General features: G+C 32.9%; 1 pseudogene across 1 annotated transcript; it reads right to left on the bottom strand.

Moving 5' to 3' along the window:
* Nucleotides 1–7371: 7371 nt before the first annotated feature.
* LOC143251142 (hemocyte protein-glutamine gamma-glutamyltransferase-like) lies at nt 7372–16849 on the bottom strand (annotated as a pseudogene). Its single transcript, XR_013028518.1, has 14 exons — nt 16513–16849; nt 14262–14471; nt 13669–13947; nt 13433–13551; nt 13146–13253; nt 12654–12831; nt 11817–11955; nt 11004–11107; nt 10567–10750; nt 9809–9906; nt 9359–9642; nt 8545–8705; nt 8286–8422; nt 7372–7778 (listed from the first exon to the last, which is right to left on the bottom strand). The product of XR_013028518.1 is annotated as a hemocyte protein-glutamine gamma-glutamyltransferase-like (transcript).
* Nucleotides 16850–17166: the final 317 nt, after the last annotated feature.

Here is a 17166-nt window from a genome sequence, read left to right as displayed (position 1 = left end):
TTTGTTACAGAATGTCAATCAATAATATTACATATTTGATGTCAGATCCATCAACTATTCATATTACCCTACACTGCTAATTTAGCAATAGCTTGTGGTAGGAAAAATTACATTAATTAGTGTCTTGGAAATTAATCAACTGTCACAAGAATAGCCAACTGACCAAAATTAGTGTTTATGACTTATTGCTTTTGATTATTTCAGTAATTAATTAATTAATATTAAGACTATTATTGTTTTCAATTATTTCAATTAATTGAAATACTACAGTTGTTTATGAACAAAGCTATATTATTTGAACTTCTGACTATAGGGTAGGAAACTGGTTGACAGCACCAACTGCCAGCTCTCTATCTACTTTGATGATAAATAAGATGTAAATATTTCTTCTTCTTCTTGTTTTTATAGTAACTTGCTTCTAACTTAAAATTGGGTAACTGTATTATTTAACATTGTACGAGCAAGTACAAAACTAGAATGATCCAAAGAGTCCATCCTTTTTTCTCCCTCTCTAGAAATTCATAACTTTATTTTTAATGTTATATGGGAAGGTATGGATTGCAAAGAGGGAGAGGCCAAGACCCTTAATTTTCAAGAGTTAATAATTATTATTTAATGTTGAATAAGCAGAAATGGATATAGAGTAGTAAATGTGGGAGTCAAACCCTTTCCATCCATTTTTTTTCCAATAATTAATAACTGCATTACTTAATGTTGCGTAAGTAGGTGCTGATTTAGGGGTCATAGGAGCTCCTCCCTCTTTCAGAATTTAAGTTCCCAAATTTTTCTAACAACTTTAGAATTCATGTGACAATCTTATCCAACTTTGTTTTGATTTATCAACATTTCAAGTTGTGGGAACACTGCTCAAATTTTATTAGAAAAAAAAATTAAGCAAAATGTAGATACTAAGCTAGTCATCCCATAATTAGCCTCCCAGTATTGTTCCTCAAAGGTCCTACCTACATTCTACCACTCTGCTCACCCTTAATGCATTTGAAGAAATCCTTACTAGTTATTTTCTTAATTTTTCACTTGACCAGCTCTCTATAATCTCCTAATTGTTCAACTGCTGTAGTAAATTTAAACATCTAATAATCATAATGCTTTTCTTGAAATATCCTTCATGAACTATCCTGGTTTTGTACTTGCAACCACCCTTTTCTCTCTATAAAGAATCTGTCTATTTCAAATATTTAAGAATTTATTTAAAAACCCTCTTTTTGTGCTTGGCCAGTATCTCCATCTAATTCACTTGTTCAATTCACAATACATAATTTCTTTCTCATCTTTTCAAACTTTGCTTTTCTAAAAACTTGGAACCAAAATTTCATTATTCTGTATCTCCAAAAAAATCTAAATGAGCAACGATCACTTGCACCCAGATTTTTCCCAACTTCTACCCTAATAACCACTTCTTCATTAGAAATTAACAATAATTCTAAAATATCAGTTTCTAGTAGGTTTCCTATTCAATTGTTGAAAAAAACCATCCTGAATGGTTTCTAAAAACCCCATATTTTGTCTCCAACATTCCCAGTCTACGAGCTTGAAAATCAAACTTATTTCCTTATAGAATTTCTCATTAATTTCATCTGGTGGTCTGTAACAAGTTGTAACTAAAAGCCTTCTCCCCTTATAACCACTAACAGAAATCCAAACAGAATTTATATCACTGATATTAGCTTTGAAAACCTCAACTTGAATAGGCTGTAACTCACATTTTACATAGTCATTCTTCCCCTACAAATAAATCTATAAGATCATCCCATAAGTAATGTCTGAAAATGTAATACAGAAAGTACATCATCATTTCTGTCTTTGTAGAAGGCTTTAATGACTAAAATATGTAGTAGGGCATGTATAAAAATGTTCAGACAAATAAAAGAAATTAACCCAACTCCACTTTTTCAGGTCATTAATCAAATAAACCCTTATGAAAATGGATGTGTCTGAGGAGCACATTAGGCATATAATGCTTTATGAGTTTTATAAAAGCAACAGTGCAACAGAAACAACACAAAACATTTTAGGTGTTTATGGTGCAGAGTCTCTCAATGAAAGAAAATGTCAAAGGTGGTTTCAGAAGTTCAGATCAGGTGACTACTGCTTAAGTGATGTGCCACATTCAGGTCGTCCTGTTCAGTTTAATGACGACTTACTACTGGTTGCACTTGATGAATATTGTGCTGTAACAGTTGAAAAAAAGTAGCACAGAAGCTTAATTCAACCCACCTCAACAGTTCACCATCATCTTCAACAGCTTGGAAAGGTGTCAAAACTTAGAAAATGGATCCCCATAATTTGACAGAAGCCAACCTTGGAGCAAGAGCAAACATTTACACTTCTCTGCACTCTGGTGAAACTCACCTTTTTTTTGGACAGGTTAGTGACTGGAAATTAAAATGGATATCTTATAAAAATGTTAAGTGCCACAGACAATGGTTCAGTGCAGGTAAACTGGCTGAAGCACAACTCAAAATGGGCCTCCACCCAAGGAAAGGGAAGGTCTTGTTAAGCATTTGGTGGGATATTGTTGGTGCAATCCACTTTGAGTTCCTAATACTCAATTTAACAAATACAACTTCTATTGTCAACAGTTAGAGCATCTGAATGTTGCACTGAAAGAAAAGAGGCCTGCTCTGATCAATCGTAAAGGTGTTGTGTTACACCAGGACAATCCAAGTCCCCATACAGCAAAGATCACATCTGTAAAGACTGAAGTGCTAGACTGGGAAAAACTTTCATGTCTTCCTTATTCTCCAGACCTTGCTCCATCTGATTATCATCTATTCCAAAGTTTGCAGAACTATCTTGATGGAAAAGAGCTTGGAACACATGAAGATGTCAAAACTACCCTCTCTACATTATTTTCCTCCAAACCCCAAGAATTTTATAGAAGTAGCATTCAGAAGCTTGTGAATTGTTGGCAGGAAGTAATTAATAATAATGGAATATATGTTATTGATTAAATAACATTAAGTATTTGAAATCCTTTCCCCTTTTTCTGAACCTAAAATTGAACATTACTTAAGAGATGACCTTATATAACACTATATCTCAAAGAAATGTGTTTCCTCATAAATGTCTACATTTAGGCTGGTTTCAGTTATTCCAGTCATATTGAAACATTTTCCAACAAATGCTCTAAAATCAGCTAATTTATTTCTCAATCTACTGGTATTACAATAATACCACTTTAACATACTACCTTTAGAAACTACCTTTATACCTTGTTCCCACACTGCTCCCCCTCTCTATATTATATTTTTAATTCATTATTCTGGTCCTCTCCACTGTATAATCCCAGTTTAAAGTTGCTCTCACAGTTGTGTTAATAGCTCTTACAAACATGAAAGCCCCCACAATATTAAAATGTAAGTCATCCATTCCAAAAAACATACTTCTGCCATTGAATTGATCCTACAAATCCAGTAGCTAACCTGCTCTTCCTTACATATAAACACAACCCTATTATTCAGTCTTAGTGACCTACTTATAGTTTCATCTCCACAGTTATTTCTTAGCACTATCCTTGATAGAATTATAGCCATTATTTATTAATGCCTTGTACTTAACAATCAGCTTCTCTGATCTATCCTACTCTGCATCTGTAGCCTCTATGTACATTATAAATACCATATCACTACTAGCATCCTTTACTGCATTTCTTGCTCTGTCAGTTACATCCTCCAACTTTGTCCCTGAATAGCACAATCTCTCTCTTCCTGTTTAACCCCACAAACTATTTTATTCATGTGCTTTACTAAAAAAAATCTATAACAGTAACATCCTCAGATTTTTCATATCCATCTTTATCTGCCCTTTTTACTCTTTCTCTCCTTAAGTTCTTCGCTTATACAAGACAAAAGCTGATATCTGTTCTTCAGCAGTCTTCTCTTTAAAATTAAATCTATCATCACTAGCCCTATTATTACTATTTACAACCTCCCTAAAGTCATCACCAACCCCTGAATCCCTTACATACTAAAAGCTCAATTTCCCTTTTTAAACCCTAGTCACAGTTTAACCTTCACCTTTTCCATCACCTCTATCAACAGCCTCCAATTTCTCACCCAATCTACAGATTGTACAATTTCAATGTTAACACACTTAAGACAGATATTCAATAAAAAATATTAATGATTTCTCTACATAATACAATCACAGAATCACACAATCAGCTTTGGTCCTCTCCCAGTTTTAATTTTTCTTCTACATCCCTGTATATAATAATTATAAAATAGTTTTGAAGCAGAATAAAGAGTGTGGATGATAGTTTCACAGAACTTGTGAAAAACTTTATCAAGATATCTTGTAAGGATGTTCCACATGAAGTGTGGATTCATTAATCTACCCAGCAGTTCAAAATTACCGTAATATATTAGGATATCTGAATTAGACTAAAGCAAGGCATGTGATCATATTTGAAGGAAGTTTGACAGTTGACGATAGAACTTACATCCATTAAAATCACCGATAAAGATCTAAAAACACCATACAGAAATTCAGGATAATCACTTCACGCAAAGTGAGCCCCGGCATGGCCAGGTGGTTAAGGCACTCGACTCGTAATTCGAGGGTTGCGGGTTCGAATCCCCATCACGCCAAACATGCTCGCCCTTTCAGCCGTGAGATGCTATAAAGTAATGGTCAATCCCACTATTCGTTAGTAAAAGAGTAACCCAAGAGTTGGCGGTGGGTGATGATTACTAGCTGCTTTCCATCTAGTCTTACACTGCAATATTAGGGTTATCTGTGCTAGCTGAACTCCCTCTGACGGTATTCCAGAAGAAGTGAAACGAATAATTAAATAATTAATTATTTAGAACGGAAGATGGAAACTACAAGACAGTAGTTATTTCGACTGTATCGTGAAAGGACATATTACCAATAACTGTTGGCGTAAGTTGATAGGGATTTAAAATTCCTTCCAAAGGATGTCAGTAAAAGAGAACTGTTATATATGTTTGAACACAGTCATCACTATAGGAGTGTAAGGAATAAACAGATGGTATTTAAAGAGTGAGACATCACCATAGTGACGACTTCAGTCAGATGAAGGAACCGGTAAGAGTGAGTAATTGAGACATCGGACAATAGGAATTAGCTGAGCTTATGGGCGAGATCTTACTAACAAAACACCATTTACTCTAAAATATATAAACTGTTAATTATTTATAAAAACCAGCACATGAGATAATGGATTCGTTGATGAAAATCCTTGAAACATGTTGATCAATACTGGTTCTACAGCGACAACTGTTCAGTATTGGATTTAGTAATAAACAGAGAAAATTTCATTTAGAGAGAAAGAATTATTATCGATTAATTCGAACTGCAATTGGACATAAAATTACAACAAGAAGAAAGTTACAGTTCCTGTGGATAACTTCTCTGCGCTTCCTGATGACGAGAAACCCACACGAAATAAAAATTTATTCGGCTGGTATGGGTATCAGTATTTTAATTAAAATAAAGTACAGAATAACGTTTCGACCTTCTTAGGTCATATTGATGCTAAAACAAAGACCTGAATATGATCTAAGAAGGTCGAAACATTATTCTGTACTTTATTATAATAACAATTCTTACACCCGTTCCAGCCGTCTTCAGAATATATTCTCTACACTTCATACTGTGTGGATAATACATACCGAAAATGAGTGCATATTTGAAAATTACTCATTTAGAAAAGCGGTTTTGAAGTTAGGGTAGTTTCAAATTGTTTTATAGCCTACGACAAGGAAACAAATATACATTATATAACAATTACACCGCTAGAGAATGGACTTCAGATAACTACAAAGATTGGTGCACAGTGTTATGAGAAGAGTCGACCTTGAATGTAACAGACAAGAAACCAGAAGAAATATTAAGTGTTCTGACAATCTTTCGAAAGACGTCGACAGGAGATCAGATAGTTGTTACATCTCTAGCAAAACTTTAGCTTTCGGCAAACTAATTAAACATGCATGAGAACCTGTTGAGACAACGTCCAGATTATAAAGAGAACTACAGACATAAAAGGATTCGTTCAACCATTTACCATAGAGAACTCGCCACGTGATAAGACACAAAATGAAAACAAAGGACAGAGATCGTTTCGTCCAAGTTCCACAAACCACGGAAGAGTAAAAAGATCTTGTTTCTTTTTTCGTTTAATTAACGATTTAGTACTGATAATTCCATTAACAAATATTACATCTTCATAATTGTACATTAGAATACATAAATAAATATGGAACTTTAACACACTTTGTTCCATTTGTGTGTTAAAATTGTTCTAACGATTTCAAAGTCTTGGAAGGCCCAGAGTTATAGGTTTTCTTTTTGAGTGATTTAATTTAGTCTTTTTTTTTTCTAGATAAAAGGTTCGGTATGACGTAATTATTCAGAAATTCCACAGTGTTAAATCTTACGTCACATATCCAATTTTCGAAAGACTTTTGGAAAACTAGTATTTCATAAAAATACCACAGTGAATTAGTGGATGGGCTGGTTAATCACTTAGGAGTCAGTCTGTTAGACGGTGTTATATACGACGGAGGAAATTTAACAAGCAATATTTAGTTTTCTCTGTGAGTTAGACATGTGGATTAGTTGGTGTTACTTTGTGAAACTATGTATGCTGGAAGAAATGAAACATTTTCTGTTTCTGTTTATTGAGTTGGATTTTTTACAAATTAATTAACAAGAATATACACAGTGATAGAAACAGTAACATAATAACTCTTTTGGTATGACCTTGATAACAGATTATTTAAGTATTCACATGTGGGTTATATATCAAGTGAAACAGTGGTATATCTTCAGAAATAAAACGCTAAAATCATAGGTTCGATTCTAGTTGGTTGACACAACAAATAATACGAGGTGACTTTGGTATGACAAAACAAACTTTAAAAATGTCATTGATTTTCAAAACGTGAAATTTGTTAATTCTAGATCTTCAAATTGAAATCGTTATTTGTTTACTCCAGCGCAACTCACTTTCCAGACATGAAATCATCACCATGACTTGGATATTTTAATTAAAATGTTTTTCGATTTTCTTTCTGGTTCTAATAAGGAACTAACTTTGAAAGTGTACTAAATGGCAAACCTGCCTTCACGAATTAATTCAAACAAATACTATATTTCATTGATACTTTTTAAAAAGTTTAATACACTATGAGCATTTTGTCATCTACTGCACGAGATATAAATAAATAAATATATAAATAAATAAATAAATACGATCTTAATTTGAAAAATACACAACAGATATTAAGTATTTTAACAGAAACAAATACGTGATTTAAACTGGAGACATGGAAAATATATTTTAAGTGAAAAATTGCTCACTCGTTGAACCCAAGTGGTATAAATATAGCATCAATCTTCAAGACTTCGAAAATATATTTAAAAATTCCAAGAAATACTATAACATATCGTATTGAAAAGAGAAAGCAAAAACAGAAAATTAACATGCTTAAAAAAAAAACAAAAGTTGATCCCTGAAAGGCATAAGTTACACAGAAATACGAGTATATTAATTAAACAACACGATTCAATAACCTAAAGTTTACAACACTGCATCTCAAACAGTAACTTTAAACAGAACTTATAAAGTCTCGTTGTGGCTTGGATCGGATTTTGGGATCACCTCAATATGTTTTGATCCCATGAGCTGGATGAGCTGCCGAGAGCTGAAAGTGACGAATATTGTCTTGGAACCAGGCTGCTGAGGAACGAGTTTTTCGTTATGAGTTATAGTTTCACCTGGTTTGATATCCCTGTAATGGTACAAAATTATGTTTTGAAAAAAAACATAATATAGCCATCGATGTGTAAACTTTGTATTGTTTTAAACGTAGTTAAACAGGTAACATTATTCAAATTCGATGTTAATCAACAAACTTAATCATAACTAGTCTCTGAACTACAGTTGTTCGACTTAAGAAGATCTTAATTGAGTTTTTTTGTGTATGATTATCTCACCATTTAAATTTGGTTAAATGAAATTCTCCTTAAACAATATTATAAACAAAGTTAAAATTACTATATGAGAAACAACTGTTAAGTTCAGAAGTATCTCTTAGTCTTTTAACCGTTTTTTATCAACTTCTCACACATTGTCGCTGAATTCGTTTATTTTAGAATTGTTATTATAAAGTAAAGACGAATGGTATTTGTTTGTTCGTAAATACGGATAGGTTTAAAGAAATTTTGTGTGAAATTAAATTTACTCAAATACGGAGAGTTACTTTATTTTAAGACACGAGAAAGCACATTTTCCACACCTGAACTTTGAATGGTACGGTCCTGCAAGTCCCGGTCCTTCAATATTGAAGACACAATCTTCCAGAATACGTTTCAGTGGGTTTTGAAAAGTGATAACTAATTCAAATGGTCTTCCAACCTCTGGAGTTCCGTGGACCTAAGTTAAATAATAATAACAGTACATTTCATTATCGAGGATTTATCATGGATTCTAGATATGGAACATAATGTAGTGTCTACCGTTATAATTTTAAAAATAATAACTTTATTTGACCTTACCTCAAGACTCAACTTCGGTTTGTCCAGTACAAAATCGTCCTCACCAGACCAGGATTGCTGCGTTTCCATCACTGTGGCCAAAGCGTAGATTTTTATCATGGCGTAATCCACCAGTTTGTCGAGATATTCGCTTGAGGTCAATTTAATTGAAAGAAGTGCCTCTGTAAATAACACATATTTAATATAACTTTCTATGTAAAACGAATCTCTATAATCCCTACAGACAGTTATTACAATTTTCCCTAAACCTATTTCTCAATGTATACCGAACGTTAAATTAATTGTACACATTTATGCTTCACTTTTTCCATGTAACAAAACGAGATCACAAGTTAATTCTATGTAATTCATTGTTTTTAATAATAAATATTGTGAATACATATCTGTAGTTACATCATCATTTTTCATTACTTATATAAAGATAGAAAATTCCTGAACATTACTTCTGGGAAATATGAAATTTAACTTTAAATATATCCATATATATATTAGAACCAATTTGTTGCTATGATAGAAAACATTCTATCAGAAACAATGGTGTTAATTAATTTAAGAACAGTTATGTTGAACTAGTACAACAGTGCTTATCATTTTAAATAAAGTTGTATTAGACTTCTACGTTACCGTACTGAACTACGCAATTACAGTTTTATCAGAACTCTATTTACTTCGTCAACACCCACACCTGTCCTGTTTATCAATTACCTTACATATGGTAATTAGATTATTCTATAAACAGCTCATGAGGTCTATCTTCTAATCAGTACAAATCATACGGATACAAGAAAGGTGAAACTAGGTAACATAAGTGTACCTTGCTTAGGTTGAAGGATAAATTTATCACTCTTCCGTTTCAACATTTTAGCTGTAATTCCAGTGTAGTAAACGCTGCTGGCTGACAATATGGCTGACACTGTTCTGGGTTTGCTGCTCAGATTTTTAATCTTTATTGTTACATCGAATGGCCGTCCTATCATCACTTTCTTACTCTCCAATAGCTCGAATGAAACGTCTTCTTTTCAACAGGTCGGTCGAATCTGTGTCTCACAATATCGTTGTTTGTGGCGTTCAGTACAGACATTCTCTCTTCCTCGGTTCCTGCAGGACACAAACCAGTTTTATCAGGCAACAAGATTCTCTGGTGCAATTTTATTTTTCAAACTCATTGTGTAGCTTTCCACTTAGAAACAAAATAAACAAACTTTCCAATACACAAGTGTTCAAAACGTCGGTTTATTTTTATAAACATATACTGGTTACTTACCTTCTTTGTTTTTATACTCGTAAGTGATATCCTCAGCATCTCTGTTTCCATAATCATCATCAACTCCAACCTTCTTTGTTAGTATAAGACGGCCCACACTATAAGTTTAAAAAAACAACAGTTTATCACACTCGTATTGTGCCTTTCAAACAAGCTAATTCTCAAATTAAGCAAGTTGTTGTTGTGGAGTTAAATCTAACATGGAACGGAAATGAAATAAAGCCAGTCAGTTACTTGTTAGTAATTCACTTAACGTTTTATGTTTACGTCAACTAAAAATATATATATCTTTCAAGTAATACTTGCAGCTAGACGAAATAGCAAATTGAAATAGCTTTTAATTACATTTATTAACAATTGGATTAATTATCTTTGAGGAATAACCTATTATAAGAAAAGTTTGTCTTCTCGGGCCTATTTTTATTATGCAAGCAAAGACCAGCTTATAAATAAGAAGTGTGATTTATATAGATATAACAAAGCGGTATTTTTAACTGAAATGTATTGTGCTCAAAAACATGCATAAGATTTTAGGAACGGGAATTTTCAACCTAAACGGCACTATCTATACAAGGTGGCTGAACTGTGAGGTCGCAGAAACTTGTATTCAGGTATACACGTTCCTGAGTTTTTACTACGGAACGAAATAAAAGAAGCCAACCAGAGTATCAGCCACTACAAGTGCCTTGTCCTCTGTTATTTGTGTAGCGTGTTTATATCTGTGAATACGGTGTACATTCAGAAACAACATGTAACACTTAAAATTACGTACTGGCTAGTGTTTGTTTTCATTTTTTTTCCACCCAGTTTCCGCTTTTCGGTCTTTCTGCCAGTACACGATGTCTGCATTGACTTCAGCGAAGACGAAAGGGACGTCGTATCTGTATCCAACTTCTCCTCTTTTCACAGCTAGTTGAGATGCTGGTCCTAACTGATAGATACCTGAGTGAAAATATCAAAACATATATCTAATTATATTCCCAGAACTTTAAAGTAAAGAGTAATTTTTGATATTGCTTTAAAATTTCTTGATTCTAAGACTATGAAACTTGCTTTAACTGAGTTTAATATTAAATTGCAAGATCCAAACTGCAAGTCATCATACAAAACCACAGTTTTCGTATTATTCACACGTACGTAAATAAATTCTCAAATATTTACATAGAAACTATAATTTTTATGAGTTGCACAATACCTTCGCTGGTTTCCTGTGGGGTGGCGTCAACTATTTGCCATCCTCCGTATCCTGCAGGAAGGTCAGATCTCGCCATCCAACACTCATTCCATACATGGAAGTTCCTGAAACACGAGTTGTCGAGTTAGTTAATACATCTCTGTTTCTTATTCAGAGGTTATCTGAATAAAGTGAACGAGTTTCGTGTTGTTAAACTAATCACAGAGGAAAGATTTCTTTATATAAAATACTTAAAAATGTTTAACACATTGATTTCATTCAGTTCAAAACTCAATGACAAATCCAAGTCACACATACTTTACATGTTTTGTGATCGATCGTTAGAGAATGTTCTTGTCATTAAGATAAAAGAAAAAACCAGCTATAATGAGCTATTTTCCCCTAATTTTAACAGTTTAAAAACATTTTCAAAAGTTATTCAAATATCGTATATACAGTGTGTTTGGAAAGTTACTGTGCACTTATATATTTATTAACAGACAAGTTTCAATATAGAATACAGGGGGTAAATTTGAATGACAATTATAAACAATGTTGAAAGTGACCCCCGTTGGCATCAATACAGCCCTGGATCCTTCTTATTTTGTTTCTAAACACCGCTTGCAGTTGCTGTCTTGAAAGTGACTGAATAAACTATGATTAAAAAACTGCACAGCGACTGTGCACCCTGTATATATAACAAAAACAAATACAGAAACTCTTTATAAAACTGTACTAAAACGGCTAGTAATTAAATCTTATCTGAACAGGACGTTAATATACAACTATTTGAAACAATATTATCACATTAAAGTAACATAAAACCTTACATACCATATTGAATCATTTGTTCCTCCAGACATCTGATCTCCATTTTCGTTAAAAAGTTTGTCAATGGTTAGTGTAGCGTCTGCATCATGAGCTGATACGAAGTTTGAAACTGGCCGACAGGGGAGCCCCAAGGCTCGGCAAACTGTAACCACAACACATCAAATTAAAGTTTTGATAAAATGTTTTAGCAACCGACAAAATATTCGAAAGTACATTTTCGTGATGTACAGTAAATATTAAAACAATAACTTGGTTATTGAAATCACTATATTACTTCTGTTTATCGCTTTTATGATGTGGAAAGAGATTCTTCGGAATTTAGTGGTATGAACAGGAGGTGTTAAGATAGTGAAATGTTAATAATCATTTTGTGTGAATGTTAACATGAATGAAACAACTGTATCATCTTATAAATAGTTACCTTTAAATAACTTCTAAAACACTTAATAACTTTAATGGTTAACTCCTTTTGTAATATAGTTGTATAAAAATTGTCATCAACTTTATGTTTAATAAATGCTTTAAGAAACTATGAACATGACATATAAAGGCATATACGCAACATTAGATTAGTTTGTTGTATGTACATGTTAATAAAAAACCTGTTATGTCTGCTTGTGATTAACAGATTAAATTGTTATATTTGTTGTCACGCAAATGTCTTTGATTGCTCATCATTTCTTTCACTGATATTAATATCTTAAGATTATTGATTTTTCCTTTTTAATTTCGTTATGACAAATGTATGATATTAAAACAAATCATCAATCCACATCTTATTAAATCCAGCTAATAAAAGTTAGTTATCACATAATATAGGCAGAAAGAAGCGAAACCTACCAGTATTGCATACACCAGCAAATACCCAGCATTGTCCATATTTCACTGGATCTCCTCCGTTTTTCATAAACTTTTCTAGAATGGCAGCGCTTCCAGTCCATTTCCAGGGGGCGACACCTTCATCATAAGGCTCATGCCATCTACCTATTATCACACCGTTGTCGTTAAGGCTGTTCACCTTTAATCAGAAAAAGTTAAAGGTTTTTAATGATTTCTAATTATGTATTTATTACATTTACTGCTTAGTACATGTGAAGTGTATAGTGAATCTTGAAATATTAACTTGGATTAAATATAGTTTTGAACGCGCTGAAACTCGTGAAAACAATTAGTTATTATACTATTATATTTAGACAATACTTTTAATGATTTCCTGACACAAACAAGTGGATAAAACTTGCATCACAATTTTGATAAGAGACAAAAGTAAATGTATTAAATTAAGGTAATATTAGGTAATACTCGTATCACGATTTTTCAAAGAAATCTTACCATGGCCGACACAGCACGAGCTACTTTGACTGGGTTAGTCCTGGAACTGTAATCGAGACGAGAACGTTCCAACAAAAACATGCAAGCCGGAAGGACCGAGTCTTTAAACTGAAATACAAAATATACTCTTCTTATTGACTCAAGTAGAATTGATAGAATTGTGCTGTGTAACTGTTTAGAAGCCGAAATGAAACATAAACATCAATATTTTTCAATAGTTTATTTTTCAGACGCTATTAAAGTGAAGAGAAATGTCAGTTTTATTCAAGTTATTAAACATTTATTACCTGCCCAAAAATCCACTGTCTTCCTTGTGGGTAGTTAAACGAACCTACATAAATCTTTCCAACGTCATTCAAAACGTATTCTTTTCTCATTTTATCATCTTGCATGTAGACAGAGTCATCTGTCGACCAAAAACAAAATTACATCTCGTTAGTACTCTTAGCACCTTTATTTAATGAAAAAAATCTCTTCGTAAAACATAAGTTTTAGTTATGGATATTTTTACTCTTAAACTCACCTTTGTTCCATGGATTAAAGAGAACGTAAATATTCTCCTTGCATTCATACGTTTCTGAAGAAGAGACTGGTTCGTCATCTTTTGACTTTAATTGTGAAGTAACTTTCATCTTCCAAATTCCAACTCCCACGGAAGAGGGCACGTGTACTTGGAGAGTTATGTTAGAACCATCATGACTTTGTAGTCGCACATCCCACTTTGTTTTATCTTCTTTATAGGAATCGTTGTTGGTTATGGGTATTACAACTAAGGTGCCTTTACTGATTTGAGGGTTCGAACCTAAATATAAAATGTATAGAAAAAAGTCTTCAATTAGTGTAATCACGTGACAAGTATGTTTTTGTGCACTTATCACACCTTAAGAATAAAATAATACATTTTTCCAGAATATTTTATATCGTAAGATAGATCTCGTAAAACTCTTAATCGACAAACCCATAATCACTGTCATCAAAGTTGAATATTATAAAAACTAAATGTTTGTTGGTTATTATATCCTTTTTAAAATCAAAACTTATTCAACATGTCTTTAAGACGTTAGGATTAATAAATACGTTTTTAAACGTGTAGCAGGTACTGTTATTCTGACTCACCACACGACATTTCCAGTTTAAGCGTATGTTTCTTTGGATCGTAGTCTCTATTGAACAGAATGGTAACAGTAAACGACAAGCCACGCCGAAGTATGAGAACAGGCTTAGGACCCTCTACGAGTTCGTACATTTGGGTGTTGTGTTTTAGAGCATTATCTCGTGGAAGGAAATCCACGCTCTCTACTTTTAGAGCCGAGGATCCATCTTCACCTGTACAAAGCAAAAATAAAGTGATAAGAATTGCTGCATCTGATGTCTTAAACACAACTTTCGTAATAACAGTAAGATAAAATTACTAATTGTATGGGTTTTGTTTTACTTTATGTGAGAAACAGAGCTCTTGCTACATGAATGTTTATATGTATATAATTTGGTAGATAGGTATTACATTTTCGTACATCCCTTCCTTATTCACATGTGGACAATTTATATTTTCATGAACTGTATATGAGAAAAAGATCATACTTCTTTATACTTGGTGCAAAGATATTTTACTCATTATCAACGATGTCATATCAGATCAAATATAAATTCATAATTTTATATTTTGTGTTATAAATTGTAACTTAGAAGTAAGGTTGTATGACTCGGCATATTTTATGGGTGAGTCAATAAACATTATCTCCTTATGTAGATTTGAAGTAGTTTATAAAACAGCTTTTATCTAATAAAAACTACGAGGTAAATATTCATCACCAGTTTCTTCGTCCAAACAAATCAACATATTCATCCAATAATGAACATTCGTTTGATTGGATTTTCAAGCAACTTAGTATATTAACTTGTCACTGTTGTCGTGTTTGGGTGGGAGAAGAGGGCAGGAAGACGAACATACGATTAAAGCACAAATGGTGGATCAGGTTGCATTCAAGAGGCGTTTTTGTTGAGTTTCAAAACACTTAAAGATATCTACGAACGTCAAATTTCCATTTATAAAGGAAAATCTTTATGCATACCTGGATTTCTATGTATTATCTTATATTTATATATGTGTGTATACATAACAAATCCAATTTCTTTAACATATATTTAATTTTTCAAATATCTTGAAGTTTTTCAACTTCCCCTTTTAAAGTCATTCCATAAAGGAGGGTCGACTTTTCTCTATTTGACTTCCACGAATAAAACCGGAAGTCGATTAGCAAGGAGAATTGCATATGAACAAACTGTTACCGGGTCCTTTGCTTGGACTAATTCAAGTCGTTTTGTGATTCTCAAGTCTTCATAATAAAAACTGTACGTTCTCGTGCTTGTTAATAACACTCCTCTATCTTTCTGTGGACATCAGGAAAAAAATTGCAAAATATGTATTCTATGATACAGTGATGAAACAAAGGGTTTTTAACGATAACATTTGGGGTTCCATTCCTGTAGTGGAAACAGCCGATGCGAGGCATCCACAAGTTTCTAGCACACTTTACTTTTAATATATATACAAGGTTTCGACCACCAAATATGGGATTTGTGCACCCAGTGTTTTTTATGTAAACCTGTGTTAAATTAACCTCATTAGTTTTAATCTATATATATAATTGCAGTGCCACAGTGCCTAAAATGTTTCAAAGAACGTCAATCTAAAAGAATCGAGGTCATAAGGTCAAGACAGAATAGTATTGAAACAAAATTAAAGAGCTATAATAAAGTAAAGACAGATCCAATGTAAGAAACATTGTCATATGGTCAAGACAAAATATTAAGTTGTCCCAAGGGAAAGGAAATTATTTTCACATTAAACTTTGTTCAGATTTTTAGTTGATTTGATTACATGTCTTCAGATAGGGTTAAAAGTTTGTTAAAACATTATAAACGTGAAAATAATCTGGTTTTATTTTTTATTAGTTACGATTTAATTCATTTTGAACGTTTTAGATGCTTAACATTGTTAAATGTATATAGATGTTTGGTTCCTCCATTTCGTATGGGATTTAAAAGAAATTAACTACTTTCGAGCCCTTCCAATACAAACCAACTAATACTGTCGTTATATGTATATGTGTTCTTATGTTTCTTGCCCAAAGCTGCGCAGTGGATTATGTGTCCATTTCGACGGAGGTGTAACCTCGGGTTTTGCTTTTAGAAGTTTGTAAGCTTATCTCACACCCAGAGGGAGATTTTATATTGTGTATTTATATGTATATAGAAAGAGAGGTTTACAGAAACACTACAGTTTATGTTCAAATAATATTGACTGTACGAAGTATAAATAAAATGAAATTTAGAATACAGTAAATCCAAAATATGAACTGCCTACCGTTCTCAGAACCGTTCAATTCTCTTCGTTTCTCGTACTCTTCTAACATCTTTCTTAAAAGGTCTCGCAGATAGCTGTTATAATCATCCACGTCACTGACATTATAACTGGAGACAGTGTTGTTGGACACGTCGGACAATGGAAGTCTTCCAAAACTGTACATCTTCCGAGTCAATATTTCTGAACACAAGCCAAATATTTTTTTTCACTGCGATATACTTTACTAGCTAATGTCAACTTCGTATATAACAAAAAGTAGCTGTTGATTTAAGATTGAAACTCCTTTACCGAAGATAAATTATAACTTCTGAAGAACTTTATAATCAGAGTATAATAACTTTCGTGATATCTTAGATCAAGTAAGCTAATGATCTTCTTTATATAGATAAATGAGTGAACAGTTTTGGAAATACCAGTTTCTCAATACACCATGTGATGGTAAGAATCAATTACGAGAGAAATTCGTTCGTTTATTAATTGTAGATCCATTTCATAGGAAGAGGAAATCAGTAGTGGCCTGTCTGTACCTTAATCTGATTTAATGACGTACACACATGTTGCAAAGTACGTGTTGTTTGTTCAAACTGGGCATTCCATTCTTCGAAGTAAACAACAATGTGACGTTTTAGTGTTAGATGTCTGTAATTGGGCAAC

Source organism: Tachypleus tridentatus, chromosome 1 (assembly GCF_004210375.1).
Source record: "Tachypleus tridentatus isolate NWPU-2018 chromosome 1, ASM421037v1, whole genome shotgun sequence".
In the NCBI taxonomy this organism is placed as follows: domain Eukaryota; kingdom Metazoa; phylum Arthropoda; class Merostomata; order Xiphosura; family Limulidae; genus Tachypleus; species Tachypleus tridentatus.
Note: the sequence above shows the minus strand (reverse complement) of the source record. Positions and strands in the feature narration are given on the sequence as shown.